At 39.7% G+C, this 14,326-nt stretch overlaps 1 protein-coding gene across 8 annotated transcripts in view; it reads left to right on the plus strand.

Annotated features, from left to right (window-relative positions):
- LOC126915400 (protein unc-13 homolog B-like) overlaps window positions 1-14,326 on the plus strand; it is a 376,274-nt gene that overhangs the window by 42,518 nt on the left and 319,430 nt on the right. For 2 of the 8 annotated variants that reach the window (XM_050720038.1, XM_050720039.1), the window contains exon 1: window positions 11,091-11,109. The exons of the other annotated variants lie outside the window; for them this stretch is intronic. The gene's annotated coding sequence lies outside the window, so the exon portion shown is untranslated. Of the gene's footprint in view, window positions 1-11,090; window positions 11,110-14,326 lie in introns of those variants that run through there. 8 annotated transcript variants of the gene reach the window in all.

A 14,326-nucleotide genomic window follows, 5' to 3' on the forward strand; every position in this document is an offset into this window, starting at 1 on the left:
AGATAACCATATTCGCGACAAGAACTGTAGAATTAATAAAAACAGTTAGAACTGAGAAAACGTATTTAGCGGTGAATCGCATTTAGAAAGGTTACAATGGCTTAAGTAATTGGCCTTTTCATCAACGGAAATCGGAAAATCACATCAACGGATCGTGTTACCGGTGAAACACGGTAGACTGGCCCGTCTATATGCAGAGTCCGCTTTCACTCTGGTGACACAGGTGAACTGCGAACTACAACAGGCTTACAGCTTACAGCCTGTCATAATCGATCCCAGAATTAGATTTCCTCTTGTTAATGTCATAGTACGCGCAGGTCGATCGTTCGTCGACTAGGAAGTTATTTCTTCCTTTCACCATTTCTCCGTTTTCTCTTTGTTTGTTATCTAACTTTCTTCTTTTTTTTTTTTTTTGAAGGAAGACGGTGAACTTTCTATTTTTCCTTTCTTCCATATCTTATCTTTCCACATCGTCTATATTTGTATTTCCTTGCCTTTTTTCTTTTTCAACTGGCGTCCTTTACGTGCTTGCAGATTATTTTTACGCTAATGACAGTTCGTCTCCGCATATAAAATAAATAAATAAATAAATAAGTAATGCGAGAAAGCAATCGTCGAGCGGAGCGGAGAACGATCGAAGTTTCACAATGAGGTAGAAGTCGAACTCGTAAAGGAACGAAATGTCTGCACGCGAAAGGTTCCGTTTGTGGTCACAGAAGTCGTTTCCATTGTTCCGTACAAAAATATCGGGTCTCTGTTCCAGTTCGCGATCGATTCGATATTCGGAAGGAAAACGCTCGTTGTTCCCGTGGAAATCGAATGGCCGACTAATCGTCGGAAAAGGTGAAAAAAAAAAACTGTGTCCGACGATGGCCTCCGCTATTTACGCTTCGTCTCATTTCGCTCGCGGATTTACAATTCGTATTATGCTAATTAATAGCTATTAATAATTAACAGCGAATGTTAACGATACTTGGAAACATTATTTCACTTATCTTTCGCATCGTCCTTGTCGGCTATTTCTTCGTCCCGTAAAACACACAGTCCGGGAAACTCGGTGATATCGATTTGCATATAAAGTAAGTTGGCCGCTACTTAGAAGTCGTATGACAAATTGGTCGTGTGGAGCAATTTTACTTGGCAAATGGATACCTTCTTTATGGCGGCGGCCGGATTGATTGTTTTCACGCGTCTCGATGGCGAGAGAAGGAAAAATTACACTTCCCTATCGTACTTTTAATCTTAACACTCGTTTTGTAATGTATCGTCTCTTCGCATTAAAAGCCGCGTGATTTATGTGAAAGTGTAAATTATATAGAGACGTCTCTGTCGGTGTATTTGAACGGATTTTATTACGCCTGACTATCGGTTAAAGTTTCCAAGAAAGTCTTAATAATAGAATTTTAATCATTCGGCCAAAACAGTTCCTTCGTTTAATTTCGTTATCCTTTTCTTTTCTTCTTCGGGATCCTTTTAATCGCGAAAGGTCTAATTCCTTTCTCTACATCGTTCTCGAAACAAAAGGTGTGAAATCCACGATGAAATTAAGGTCCATTACGTCACGAATCCTAGTGGCCATTCCCCGAGGTTCTTGAACCTGTAAGATATTTTCCTGCGAGAAATTTCGACCGAAGAATTCCTTTATCTACCGTTCTTTCTTCGTTCGCGAGACTCGGTCCACTGCACTTTCATACGACGATAAAAGGGAATTCATGCTAATTAAATTGGACGGCTTCTTTATCAGAGACGAACAGAAGAAACGAGGGCGTGACCATCCTTGCATTCAACAAACGTAGTTTTTCTCTTTTTGTCAGTGAAATTAGAATACTTGGTTCGAGAACTTCTCATCCCTGTTCGCCGTTTCTCGTTTCAACATTTTCACGATATGTAGCCTACTCGCCGTTCCTTATCCTCTTTAAATATAAAAGAAAAAAAAGAAGGGAAAATAAAGAACGCGGAGAAACGTTAATTGCATAACCGAATATCGATCTTCGATTAAAAATAACTCGATATTCCTTTCAGCTACTTATTCGGTCGGTTAATTTGTCCGCGGTAACGAGGATATCGAGTTATAATAATATTCATCCCGTACCCGCAAGTCGATCAATATTTTTAAAACGAGACCCAATTTAATGAAGTCAAAATAGAATCGCAAGGTTCACGAGGTCGCTTTGATGCGTAGAGAGGCTGCTCTTTAAATGGGACGCGACGACGTTTCGAGCGCTGGTGAATTTGAAATGCAGCCGTAAACCGACTGAAACGGTGAATCGGATTCGACGAACAGTGGCGATTGCAAAGTGCAAGAGCTTAAAAAAAAAAGAAAGCGAAAACTGGAAGGCCCTGTTTGCTTTTTTCCGCACGAAGTGCACCAAGTGCATCTTGTCTTTCGACGGGAGGATCGAACAAATTAAATTAGAGGGCAGCCTTACCTCGGATAGGGGTGTAATTCAGTCACGTGCGAGTGGCTACCCCCTCTTTTATACACATTCGAATACTCGTGTCGTTCTTTGGTTGGCAGGCGCAACCATCTTGCACAGATTTGTCGTAATCTTCTTGTAAGCGTTCGAGCGAACGATAGGCAATAATCACGGTATATACGTACGTTTTATTGTCCATGTAGGTATTCCTTTCTGTCTGTATCTTTAAGATCATTCTTAACGGCCCAAGTAAATGAGATAATAAATTTAATCGGGAAGGAGAGAGTCGAGTGATATTCTTCGATTTTTCGTTGATACACGCGAAATCCTCTCGGTTAATACGATCCTCGGAAACAAAGACCCGCTGCGGCTACTTCGCGGATATTAAACGCTTTCCTATATTACACCAGCTATGTTATAAACGCAATATCCGGTTTTACGACCGTACGATGGCCGCCATAAAATAACAGAAATGCGAAAATTCTTCATCGGAGAGACGACGATGCCTCCATCGACGTTTGAAATTGATTCAGAGATTACTCCAGTAACCGACAAGTCAAGTTTCTTCTTTTCGAAATGGCAAAGGAAACAACGACGGATACTAGAAACAGAGATTAGACGAAGATGAAAGGCGAAGATCCTGGTCGCTACATTTGCCAGAAATTTCTCTGAGAATGGAGCAAATTGAATTACGAAGTGGCACGAGTAAGAGTTGCGTTTTAAAGGTGGCATTCCTGTAGTTTTCTTGACTCTGAAATCAACTGGAAGGCAGTGGCACACAGAAGCTCTCGGTACCACTATCGGCAGCTCTGTTCCCTGGCAACGATATCCTCCGCGGTTCCATCACCGCATCACCGCTGACAATCCCTGAGTGTCTTCTGGTTGTGACGTCACTTGGCGCATAGCCAGCTCGCCACGCTCAATGAAACAGTCGGGGAAGCCAAGGCGACGTGGTTCACGTAGCTTTACGCCGGCGTTATGTTGCTGCGTGCACACATTCGAGCTTGGACTTGTGTGGCAACGACCTTCGCAAAAGATTTCCTAGATTTGTTCACGCGCTTCTCCCTCTCTTCGTAATATTCGTATCGCTCAGTTGCGAACAGCACACAAAAGAGAAAAAAAGAGAACTGTCGAGTAAACAATTGGAATTTTACCGGGAAAAATCGTTCGAACGTATCGTCGTTTGATATTTAAAAGTCATCGAGCGGAGAAAATTCCCGAAAAGTAAACGTTGATCGAATGAAAAACGAAATATATTTACATTCGCAAACAGAGAGTACGTGGTTATAAGCATCACGATTCACGTTTATCGAGGGAGAAGAGGGGAAACATCCGTAACAAATTTCTGTTTGCTGCGTTAATTGTCTTTGCCATTGTTCCATTCTATTCTATGTCGAAGTTCATCGTGGAAACCACGAGAACGCATTCGTGTAGTTACGATCGTCGCTGTCCGAGCTATGAAATGTTCTGGCCGTGGTTACGGAAAGAGGATTGATGAATCACCGGCAAACTGGTTCCTTCATATTTCTGGACGATCGATCGACAACCCTGGCGTTCCAGTGCTAGCGGCAGCTACGTTGACGGAAAAGAGGACGGCAAAAGTAGATAGACGAGGAGAAAGGAAGGGATAGAAGGCGAGCGTAAAGGTGTAAATCGGTGGGAAAGGGAGAACGGAACGAGGAAAATAGAAAAGTACGATAGTGGAGGAACGAAAGAGACGGCGATAATACGGAGAGCGCTAGGTAGAGAGACGATGCGTGAAAGAGAGACAGAGTTAGCCAAAGTTAACTGATAAACGGTGAACAAAGAAGATGACACGAACGATGCGGTAACGCGTAGATGACGGAAAAGATAACAAAGGCGATCGCGATGACGAACAAAGGAAAAGGGACGAAGATGTGGCATGGCAAACGTGGAAAATGAAAGAAAGGGCGAAAGAAGAGGAGGGCAAGTAAAAGCTGAGGAATGAAGCGAGATTTGTGAGTGGAAGCCGAGGGCAGGTTGCTTTTCCTGTTGCGAGGACAATCTGGGTCAAGCCCGGCTTAAAATATTCATAAAGCTGCACGCGAGATCCACGTACGACCGGTTCGATTCACATTAGAAATGCGCTGACTGAGGTATGTCAAGTAACTCTAGAGGGATGACGATGAAACATCACCGTTGATTCGTCCTCGCTTGTATTAGTGATCAGCGGTAACCGGTGTTCGTGCACGCCCACTCCTTTTTGACAGAGGCTTGACAAAGCTCTTACCAACACCCTCCGCCTCCATTTTCCTGTCCCACGCGGTGACGGTCTGCCATTTCTGGCTGCTTCGGGGCTGCATACGTCGCGGTAGCGACAAAATCCTTGATTTTACCAGTTGAAGAAAGCTTTGCCCGCGCGTACCAGCGGATTTCACTGTGTGAAACGTGTCAGGTCTTGAAAATGAAAGTTCAAACGCGAACGGTATGCTGCCGAAAGGAATTCCGGTCGCCGCTCCAGCGTCCCCTTCGCTGCACGTCAACGGTGAATACTTGCCGAATGACTGGAATAATATCTTCATTCTCCTACAGAGCCAGCGTCCATGTGAAATTATTGCGATAATCCGGATCCCTTGTGTTTCATGATTAATATACATACTCGCACGTCGTACGTATGCCAGTGTATATTACGAGATTAGCGAATCGAAGGAAGCGACAAGTAAAACTATGAGGTATCTCTATGGTCGGTTTCTGTAACCGACACCCAAGAGAATCGATTGGAATCGCACCGATAGAGTAATCGATCTTCCAGTGATCGCAGGTTTCCGTCAAAAAAGATTACTTTCCGGAATTTACATTTTCATTAAAACGGCTTAAAATCTCGCTGAGCGGTGCTCCGTCAATAATGTCGTCCTTCGTTTCGTTACACCGAAAGAGGGATTTGTCGTTAATCGGGGATATTTCGGTGCTTCTTTAATGCGTTCCATTGCGCTTGCGGATTAAGACAGAACCACGTTCGAAGCTAATCGCATCTATGAATGCTTTCTGTGAAAAAAATTGCCCGGATCTATCCGCGTGTATAAACATTCCGTGGAAGATAAAGAAGAGAAACGTCGAGAGGTCAAGGTATATCTGAGCTTGATGGAAAAAAGATCCAGGGTCATCTTCGTGATCCATGGAAGATCTCAGACTGATGGATGATTCCTTGTTAACCAGCTAGTGAAAGCAGAGTGAAAGGAAATTACGGATCGATCGACTTCGCTTCCTGCGTCCCATCTTCGTCTTTCCCACTTTTCGTTTCCTTGCCCCTCTTGAAACAAAAAAAGAGTGGACGCCACTAAATTGTTTCTCTAATCCTCGAGAAATCACGTCCGACCGACACGTGGTCGAGTAGATCCTCGTCGTGTACGCTCGTTACCTGGATACGGGCTAAACGGGGTTTGCTAGGAGGTCAAATCTTTGGCTGGATTTTCATTTGTAGCGAGCAAACTCTAGCTGGAGTTACCTGTTTGCTCTTCGTCGTAGATTGACGTGCCTTCGATATGCGAATTGTTGACTCGAGAAATTGACGAACGACCATCGGCTAACTCTTCTTTCGTTCCCTCTTTTTTGACCGACGTTCGTTATGCCACGGTGGATCGTGCCGAGCCACAGCCGGGAATTTGATTGAGTAATCGCGGTTTATCCATCCCCATGTAACATTGGCAGTATCAGTTTTGCGGTATCGTTGCGTGACAGGTGTCTAAACAATTATGGAACAATTATAGTCCCTTTCGTATATCTTCTATGTGTCAAACGATCGAATTTTGTTTCCATTGGAGTGACGAATTTGAAACAGCATTGATAGGGTCTAATCAACGTTTAGAATTATATTATCTCGCAGCGATAAAACGAAGAACCGACTGAGAAAGCTTTTTACTTCGATATAATAATTAAATGAATTTAATAAAAATAAAATTGATAGAATATACAGTACGCAAATGTAACTTGAAATCGAATAAATACGAAATGTCTGCATGAATCAGGATTAATCCAGTTTTTGATATCCTACAGATAATTCTTTTAAGCAAAGACTTCGATACTGACTGTCCATTGTAATCAGCGATATCAAGTATACAAAGAGAATTAACATAAACAAAGAGGCAGGATGGAATTTTAATTCCCCGCCTAATTAACCAAGCCTGTTATCATTTGTCCCATAATGATTTACATTTCTCGTCAAGCCGAGCGAAATAACGCTAGCACGCAAGGAGAACTGCCATTGCATATGTCAGACAGATCGTCGGTCTTGTCGCCCGTAACAAATGTGCCTGTAAGTAGATGCAGGCCTGCAAACGTCAGACGTAGGAGCGCGTGTCTTCGGATTCACGTGATTAATATACACGTATTCCGCTCAAATAGGCAACTGGTATCCCCATCGCGCTATATTTACAGCAATTTCCACCTGACTTACTGGAATCCGACGTCACATGTTCGCTATGCCTCGATTCTAAGAAAATAGCCCCATAAATCGAATTACGATTAAGTTGTTTTTATTTCGGGTAATAGCATCGTTCATCAGTGGGGGCATTTTTTATTAGTCTCTTTTCAGATGTCTCATTTTCGGTTTACCTTTTTCTATCATTTATCATTAGTAGACTGAAGATGCTTGTACAGTTTCATATTATTATGAATACGATTAAAGAAACGTAAATCAGGTATTTGTTTTACTTGCTAAACGTTATAAACAGTACTTTGTTTCGAATATTTATGTTATGTTATGTATATTTGTTTATCTTTGTTTCTATAAATCCATAAATATCCACAGTTTACTAATCAGTCCGCAAAGAAATAATATTGTATTCTTATGGTACTCTTTTATCGCAGCTGAATTTTGAAACTTATTTGAGCGCCAGAATTCCAATGTTACACGTCGTCTCGATTTTCAAAAAATTAACGAACTCACGGTTTACAAAAACACAGTCCTTGAATACGTTTCTCGACACAGATATATGTACGTGTATGTATATATTCCGTTCAAACCAATAGCCAGCATCGCTGTACTGCCGTAACAGGTAAAATAGAGCTTCCTAAGCTTCGAAGCTTATCTTAGCCGGCACTTTCTTTCGACGAATCATGCTAACAGCATCGAATTTAAATTTTACCGTCGACGTCTTTAAACGACGTTTCCTCCAATTTACTACATCGTAATTTTCCCAGAGCATTAAATTTTCCAGCCGAAAGAACATCCAGCTAAACATACTTGCGTCCGAGTTAACGACGTTTCTCACAAGAAACGTCGCAAACAGACGAAGAGTTCGAAGGAACGTTCATTATCGCGTTTCTTCGTTCCTGTAGCAAATTGAAGGATGCACCATGTTTGTCTTGGCGAAATCCTCCCTTAGAGGGGGAACTTCGTCATTAATATACTTCGCCGGATATCTCCCTTGACGGAGACGGAAATCGTCGTATTCGTTCGCCTTGCGCGATGAATTCGTGCGGCGCAGCCTGACGTTCGTAATCATTTTTAGTCAGCTCGAGAGTCATTGTGTCGTTGCGCTTAATTGCGGAGGTGTCTTGTCCCATTCGCGAGTATCCACCAACGTCACCCTTCGTTGCCACTGTAATTCTCTTTTTGTCCCGGCCCGGTTCCATTGCGAATCTTTACATCCACGTGACACGGCCACCATTGCAACCACGTTAACGGTGTCACCAGTACGTTCGCAAAAAAGATACAAGCGGAAGGAGAAGTGAGAGGAATGCGATAGACGTTAAGAATCGTGTCGCCTACTCTCTTGTATATCGTGATACCTTGAATCAAGATATAACGTGTGTTTATGACAAAACTGTTCGGGATTTACGATGCATTGAGTTTTTATTAAGCTTGACCTTTTTACGATCTTTACGACACTTATCGAAATTTATTGGTATTTTCTGGTGATTTTTTTATGGTTGCGAAACGTTCATATCGATGATCGTACAGGATTTATTGATGTGCTTTCTTTCTGTTCTGCGAGGGAAAGAATCTGTTTTTCGAAAGTATTTTCGGTATATACTTAATGATTTTGTGTAAAGTGATTGATATACTGCACGCGAATAAGATGTAAGTGAATGGATCGTTAGAAAGCACGTAGAATTTTAATTTTCTAAAAATATATTTCGACTACATTCTTCTTTGGAGTTTGTTGACATAAGACGTGCTCCATTTCTGTAAAAAGGCTAAAAGATAATAAAACGATACTTACATTATTTCATTAGCCAGGTCTGAAATTTCTTTTCAATTATGGCTAATTAAATAATTTCGATTCGCATGATCATCAAAACTATGCGTATAATCCTAATACCTCGTTCAGTCAATAAATTGACGGCATAATATCAATTGTTTGAATATCATTGCTGTTCCAAACGACTCGTCATATTGATCAGATAATATGGATATTCGTATTATTGAACTAACATGAATATTTGTTCGATCCAAATAATTCTCGCGCGGTAAATTTACATATTTTCAGTCCCATTTTATACACATCCCCTGCACTGCAATATCATCGTTTGCTAGATTCCGTGATTCTTTTTTCAACGACTGGCCACGTTTCGGACCAACCGAGTTCATTTGGATAGAAGGAACGCGATGAAGGGCTGTTTTGCTCGTGGCGCTAGCACAACCGAACGAGAAAGGAAAGGGCAAAGGAAACGGAAATGACGGCCGATAAATTGGAGAAAATTTGTTTCCTGTGCGGCGAAGGGACTCGTTGAGAAATCATATTGAGAAATCAAGGCACTTGATGAAAGTACATATTCGTTTGGTGAGCGAACGAGAGATCGATCGGCTCGCTTACTTTTCCACTTTATGTAGCTGTAGCCACTGTAGGCCGCGGCCGGTACGTCTTCCCATTCAATTTCCTATTTCTTCTCACGTGGTCGTCACTATAATTGGGCTTGGTTGCCCGGAAACAGATTGATACCGGAATGGGAACAGAAGGGACACAGTGTGCGTCACACCAGCACCACCCGTGACTACTAACCTAATTTGCGTCTCCCTGATAGCACCATAATCGTATAGAATTAATTGGAACGAATCTTCGCCAAGATAGCGGCGCTGCACTTTTACCATAGCCACCTCGGAAATGTCGGTCCTCCCGGCTCGAACGCCGCTATCCCAGACTAAAACAAAGTTATACTTTTATAACAGCTGTAAGCAGATAGTCGGATGATTATATTCGTAGTACAGACAAATTAGTTGTGAATATTGTTATAAATAAGGGAGAAAGAGAGATAAGTGAGAGGTCGGAGTGTAGGTCGATCGATCTTGTTCAACGATAAAAACGATACGCATAATGAGCATAATGAGTTATATCTGTCGTCGAAGCTGGAGAAGATGTCGCGAACAAGAAGACATTTTGATTAGCGCGCCTTCTCTTTGTCTTTTGACTTTTCTGTTTTCCGTATCCCCGTCATCGTGTCTACAGATTCTATCGCTTTTCATTTTCGATGTTCTAGCAACGTTTTCATCCTTTCGTCTGTCTCATGTCCAATCTGGAAAATTAAATTTTACGTCAGTTGAAATGCAAGAAAAATCAATAGCCGCTGCTTGTACGTTTTCGCTATATATCATACAGACATGACTTACTGCCATTTCGACGGTCAATAGATTTTAATAGAAGGCTTGAAACGATCGTTCGCGTAATTGTATTTCCCTCAGTTGATTTTCGTATAACACCGAGCACAAAAATAATTTTGCAATTGAAGATAATTTCTCAAGCGATAACGACAACTTTGAATTGCCGGTTTGTTTTTCCGCGAAGATCACAGAGAGAATTTCTTTGCATTCGTTAGTACCCACTATCGCGATATCTACTTTTATATTCCTGCGGGATTGCATAAAAAACGATTATACTTTGTATTTTTCTACGGTATTTCATTTTCATTGATGCAATAGAAATCAATTCGTATAGTTAGAAATAGAAATTGCTTTACTAAAAAGATCAGTTAAATTTTGAAGCTAGAATTAAAAATACCGAACAATGTGGCTTCGTGCATTTTAATTGCTTAAATAAAACACGTTTATAGTTGATGAAATTACGTTGAGTCATTATCTGACGCTTATTCTGGTATTTGCAGATGCACCGCGGGTTATTAAAAATTTTTCATTATACAGCTATAAATAAGTCACTTTTTCGTGACCATGTGACGAATAATATGTTCATAAAAGCAAGTTTTTAATAACGATTTATACTTGATCTCATTGAATATCAAATATTAATTACAACGTGTTAGAATAGTAACATTGACACCTGGGTATTTAAAAGAGAATTTTACATATACAATTACATGTGTATATAATTATAGAATTCTTAAAAATACATTCATTCGGAAATACGATTCATTCAAAAAGTAATATAACAAATTTTTCGACACGGACGTTCTGAGAACTCTATGCCGCATTATTCAAATTTGCCGCGTATTTAAGCAGTACTGTTATTACTTTCTCCGATAGATAGAGCGATTGTAGCTAGAATCCAAGATGGAGATGTGAAACGCGGTGCGTGTGAAGCGAATAACGGTGTTTCAAATTTCTTAACAAGCAACTTGGTGTGTACTTTTTGAATCAACGATAAATATATCAGAATCTTTGTAACGATAGTGTGGATAAGTAGCTTCCCGTAATAGTAACATGTGAGTTTTGGATTGGGAGCGAAACATTGGATTTGGCGCGTTTCTACTGTCAGATGACAACATTTGAAATTACGAGGTATTTATCTACGATGAAAATATACGTATATACACTCAAATATAAGTTTTAATCGTACTAAACATACGTACTTTTAAGGAAATATGATATTATTGAAAACTCAAGCTGATAGCGTTATACACTACGATAGGGTTATGGATATATTATATATACATTCATACATACATACATACATATTAGACATCAAGCTTCTTATCGTGTAAGCTGTACTGAAATAAAACGTAGACCAGGATATGAGAAGTATCTATTATTCTCGTACAGAAGATTATTTACAAGAGAATATTATTTCCTCTTAATGTACAAAAATTAATTTAACTTTAGCTTTCACACTGTTTCGGAATCAATTTAGATAAGAACAGTTTATTCCTATGGGATCTCGTTGGTAGTAACGTCACCTTGGTCCCTGCAATACTATAGTCTGGAAATTACTTTAATCTCGAAGTAATTTTGTCACTCAAGTTACTTTAGTCCTTGGAGGTTATTTTGACTGAAGCCAAGGTTGAAATTACTGTAATTTTATAGATCTGCTTTTAGGGCAGAGTTACATCACGTTAGAGATTATTTTGATCTTTATTGACGTGTTGAAAAAGTTTCTTTAATTCCAGGGAACACCTTAGAGATCACTTTCGTCTTTGGGTTACCATATCCTAGAAGTCAGTTTGGCGTCGAAGACTTCCTGTCTCGTAGGAATTTCATACCTTATCAGGAGTCACATTTTCCTTTGGTCTACCTTGGACTCAAGATCCCCTTAGTATCAAGGTCACAGAGATTAGAAGCTTCATATCTATAATATCCTAATATCACAGCATCGTTAAGGTTTCTAGATTGCCAGCGTTCTTAGATCGTAGATTATCGAATTTATTAACATCGTTACGACCATTAGAATACCACAATAATGCTCCAAAATTACATAATTATACCCTAAATTCCACTTTCATAAGAAATTTAGTACCCTATACCGTGATTGTATCGCGATATCATAGTCATAGTCATTGTTTTTATACTATCACTTAATGCGTATATATTATGGAATATTGTTACTTTGTGGTATTCTTATTAATTTTTCGATTAACCCGCGTACAATATTTTTCCTATTTACGAATAAAATGACATATTTGCAGACATATTTAGCCACAAAAGCTTTAACTGTATTTTAAATCGTCTTCTTATTTTCTCTTATTTATCGCGTAACATAGATATGTTTACGTACTACGATCAGTTAAGCAAGTACATTAAATGGCATCATTGTTTAAGCGATCTATTAGAGTAGTTTCGGAGCAACGGCATTAACAATGAACCGACCCTTTCCTAAATCTCGAAATTTGTAGCTACCTATCGATATTGTTACTATCGAAGCACGAGCCACAGTAGACGTGGTTCATTATCAGTTTAGTTAATGGAATAATACCCATGACTATATCGTGTTGTTAATAACTTCATCGGTAGGTTTACATGCGTTCTGATAGGAAACTATTTATATATATGAAACGCTTCTCGTTCCCTTTACTTCTTTACATATACGTTTATTTTTGCTCTGGATTTTCTCACGTGTTTTATTCGCAAAGCCTCTTTCGATTTCGAATTCTTGGAAATGAAATTAGTAAAGTTTACAATTGTAAGCATCGTGATCGTTGACCTTGTCTTTCCGCGTACTTTGTTCATAACTCACGAGCGTTTTCATTCTCCGGTCTTATTACATACGTAAAGTTTTTTCTAGATAAAGAGCCTGATTTCTATGGAAACGGATTGGATAGATACGTTTCTTACTTTCACGAAAATCAGTCCCCTAACATAATCCCTATTTGTTTCGCAACGCGAGTCAGAGCTAACGTGTATTATCCATTCACTTAAACGAGATATTTGATGAGAACGTTAGCAAATAAACATCGCGTCTCCTTCTATTCTTTCTTTATACATCCACAGGATTCTCCGTAGAAACATGTGAAAATTCTTGAAGACATTTTCTTAAAAACTCTTAATCCTTGCCTGGCGGAGGAATGTTTTATTTCACAGCGATAAAGCGGAGAGCAGACTGAAAGATAGACTTTTTGCGTCTATGTGCTACCTAAATTTACTTGAAACATAAAATTTGTTCGTATAATATAATGGAGTAATAGTACGTAAATGTAACAGAAAGCGATAAACGTAAAATACCTGCATGAATCCACATGACTGGCACAGTCTTTCGAGTGATAAAAATCGAATAACAAGAAGAATTTTTACGTCCACCGTTTAGAACAAATTAGGATATCAATGTTAATCGTATGAGGTAGATTGCGAACGTCTATCCACTTATGGGAAACTTAAAAAATACGGCATCGGTATGACATTAAGCTTAGTTGCGTTGATAAAAATTCTCGACTGTTAATGGTTAAAGTAGAATCATTCCGCCATTAGATTTTCAATTCTTCGATTTTTGTCGATTGCTCACAGAAAAATAAAAATGTTTTGCCTTTGAGCAACGCTGCGAATTCGATCGCTGTACCTGGAATAAATTTTCAACGAATACCTATGTCGGATTTCCTGTATGCCATTAAGTAGATGGCCGGCACGACCTTTAAATATACGTACAGATTGTCGAAAAGGATCGGTTCTGCACGTAAAAATCCAAATTAACGGGAACAAAGGTCTCGCTGGAGCGTGATTGATTTGATCGCTCAGCCGTCACCAAGCGTTTAAGCCGCAAATCCGCCCTGGAGTTTGAGGTTGCGCTTTTTTTAAACGATCAAATATATGGAGGTTTTACAGCGTCGCGTCGCCTCTTCCTCCCTGGCCAATCTATCGAATTTTTTACGGTTCTGTAATCACGCATAACAATCAGTTTAATTTGGTAACGACCGTGTGCACCGACTGCGGTCAACTTTAATGATTTGTTAACGTTCCAACGTTGACCTGCTTTTGACTATTTGGCTGCCATAACGTGTCGGATAACGTTTAAGGGTATTAAAAATAGGGCCGTCTTATTTTAACCTGATCTTTAATTAGATACTCCGGAGTATTTGCGTGTCTCGTATCATTTTTTTGTTGACTGAAAATGTTTATTAATGTTGCAAGTTACGCGATAAGCAACTGCATATGCATTTTCGATCCGCTTGTAACTGGTTTTTCTAGGCAAGCGTGATATTTTAGTCGTTATTATATTATATTTTCAGGTAGACTTATAACGCATCTCTGGGTATTAATTTAGTTTAGTATATTAGTCGAAAGAGTTCGAATT

This window comes from Bombus affinis, chromosome 4, assembly GCF_024516045.1.
Source record: "Bombus affinis isolate iyBomAffi1 chromosome 4, iyBomAffi1.2, whole genome shotgun sequence".
Lineage (NCBI taxonomy): Eukaryota > Metazoa > Arthropoda > Insecta > Hymenoptera > Apidae > Bombus > Bombus affinis.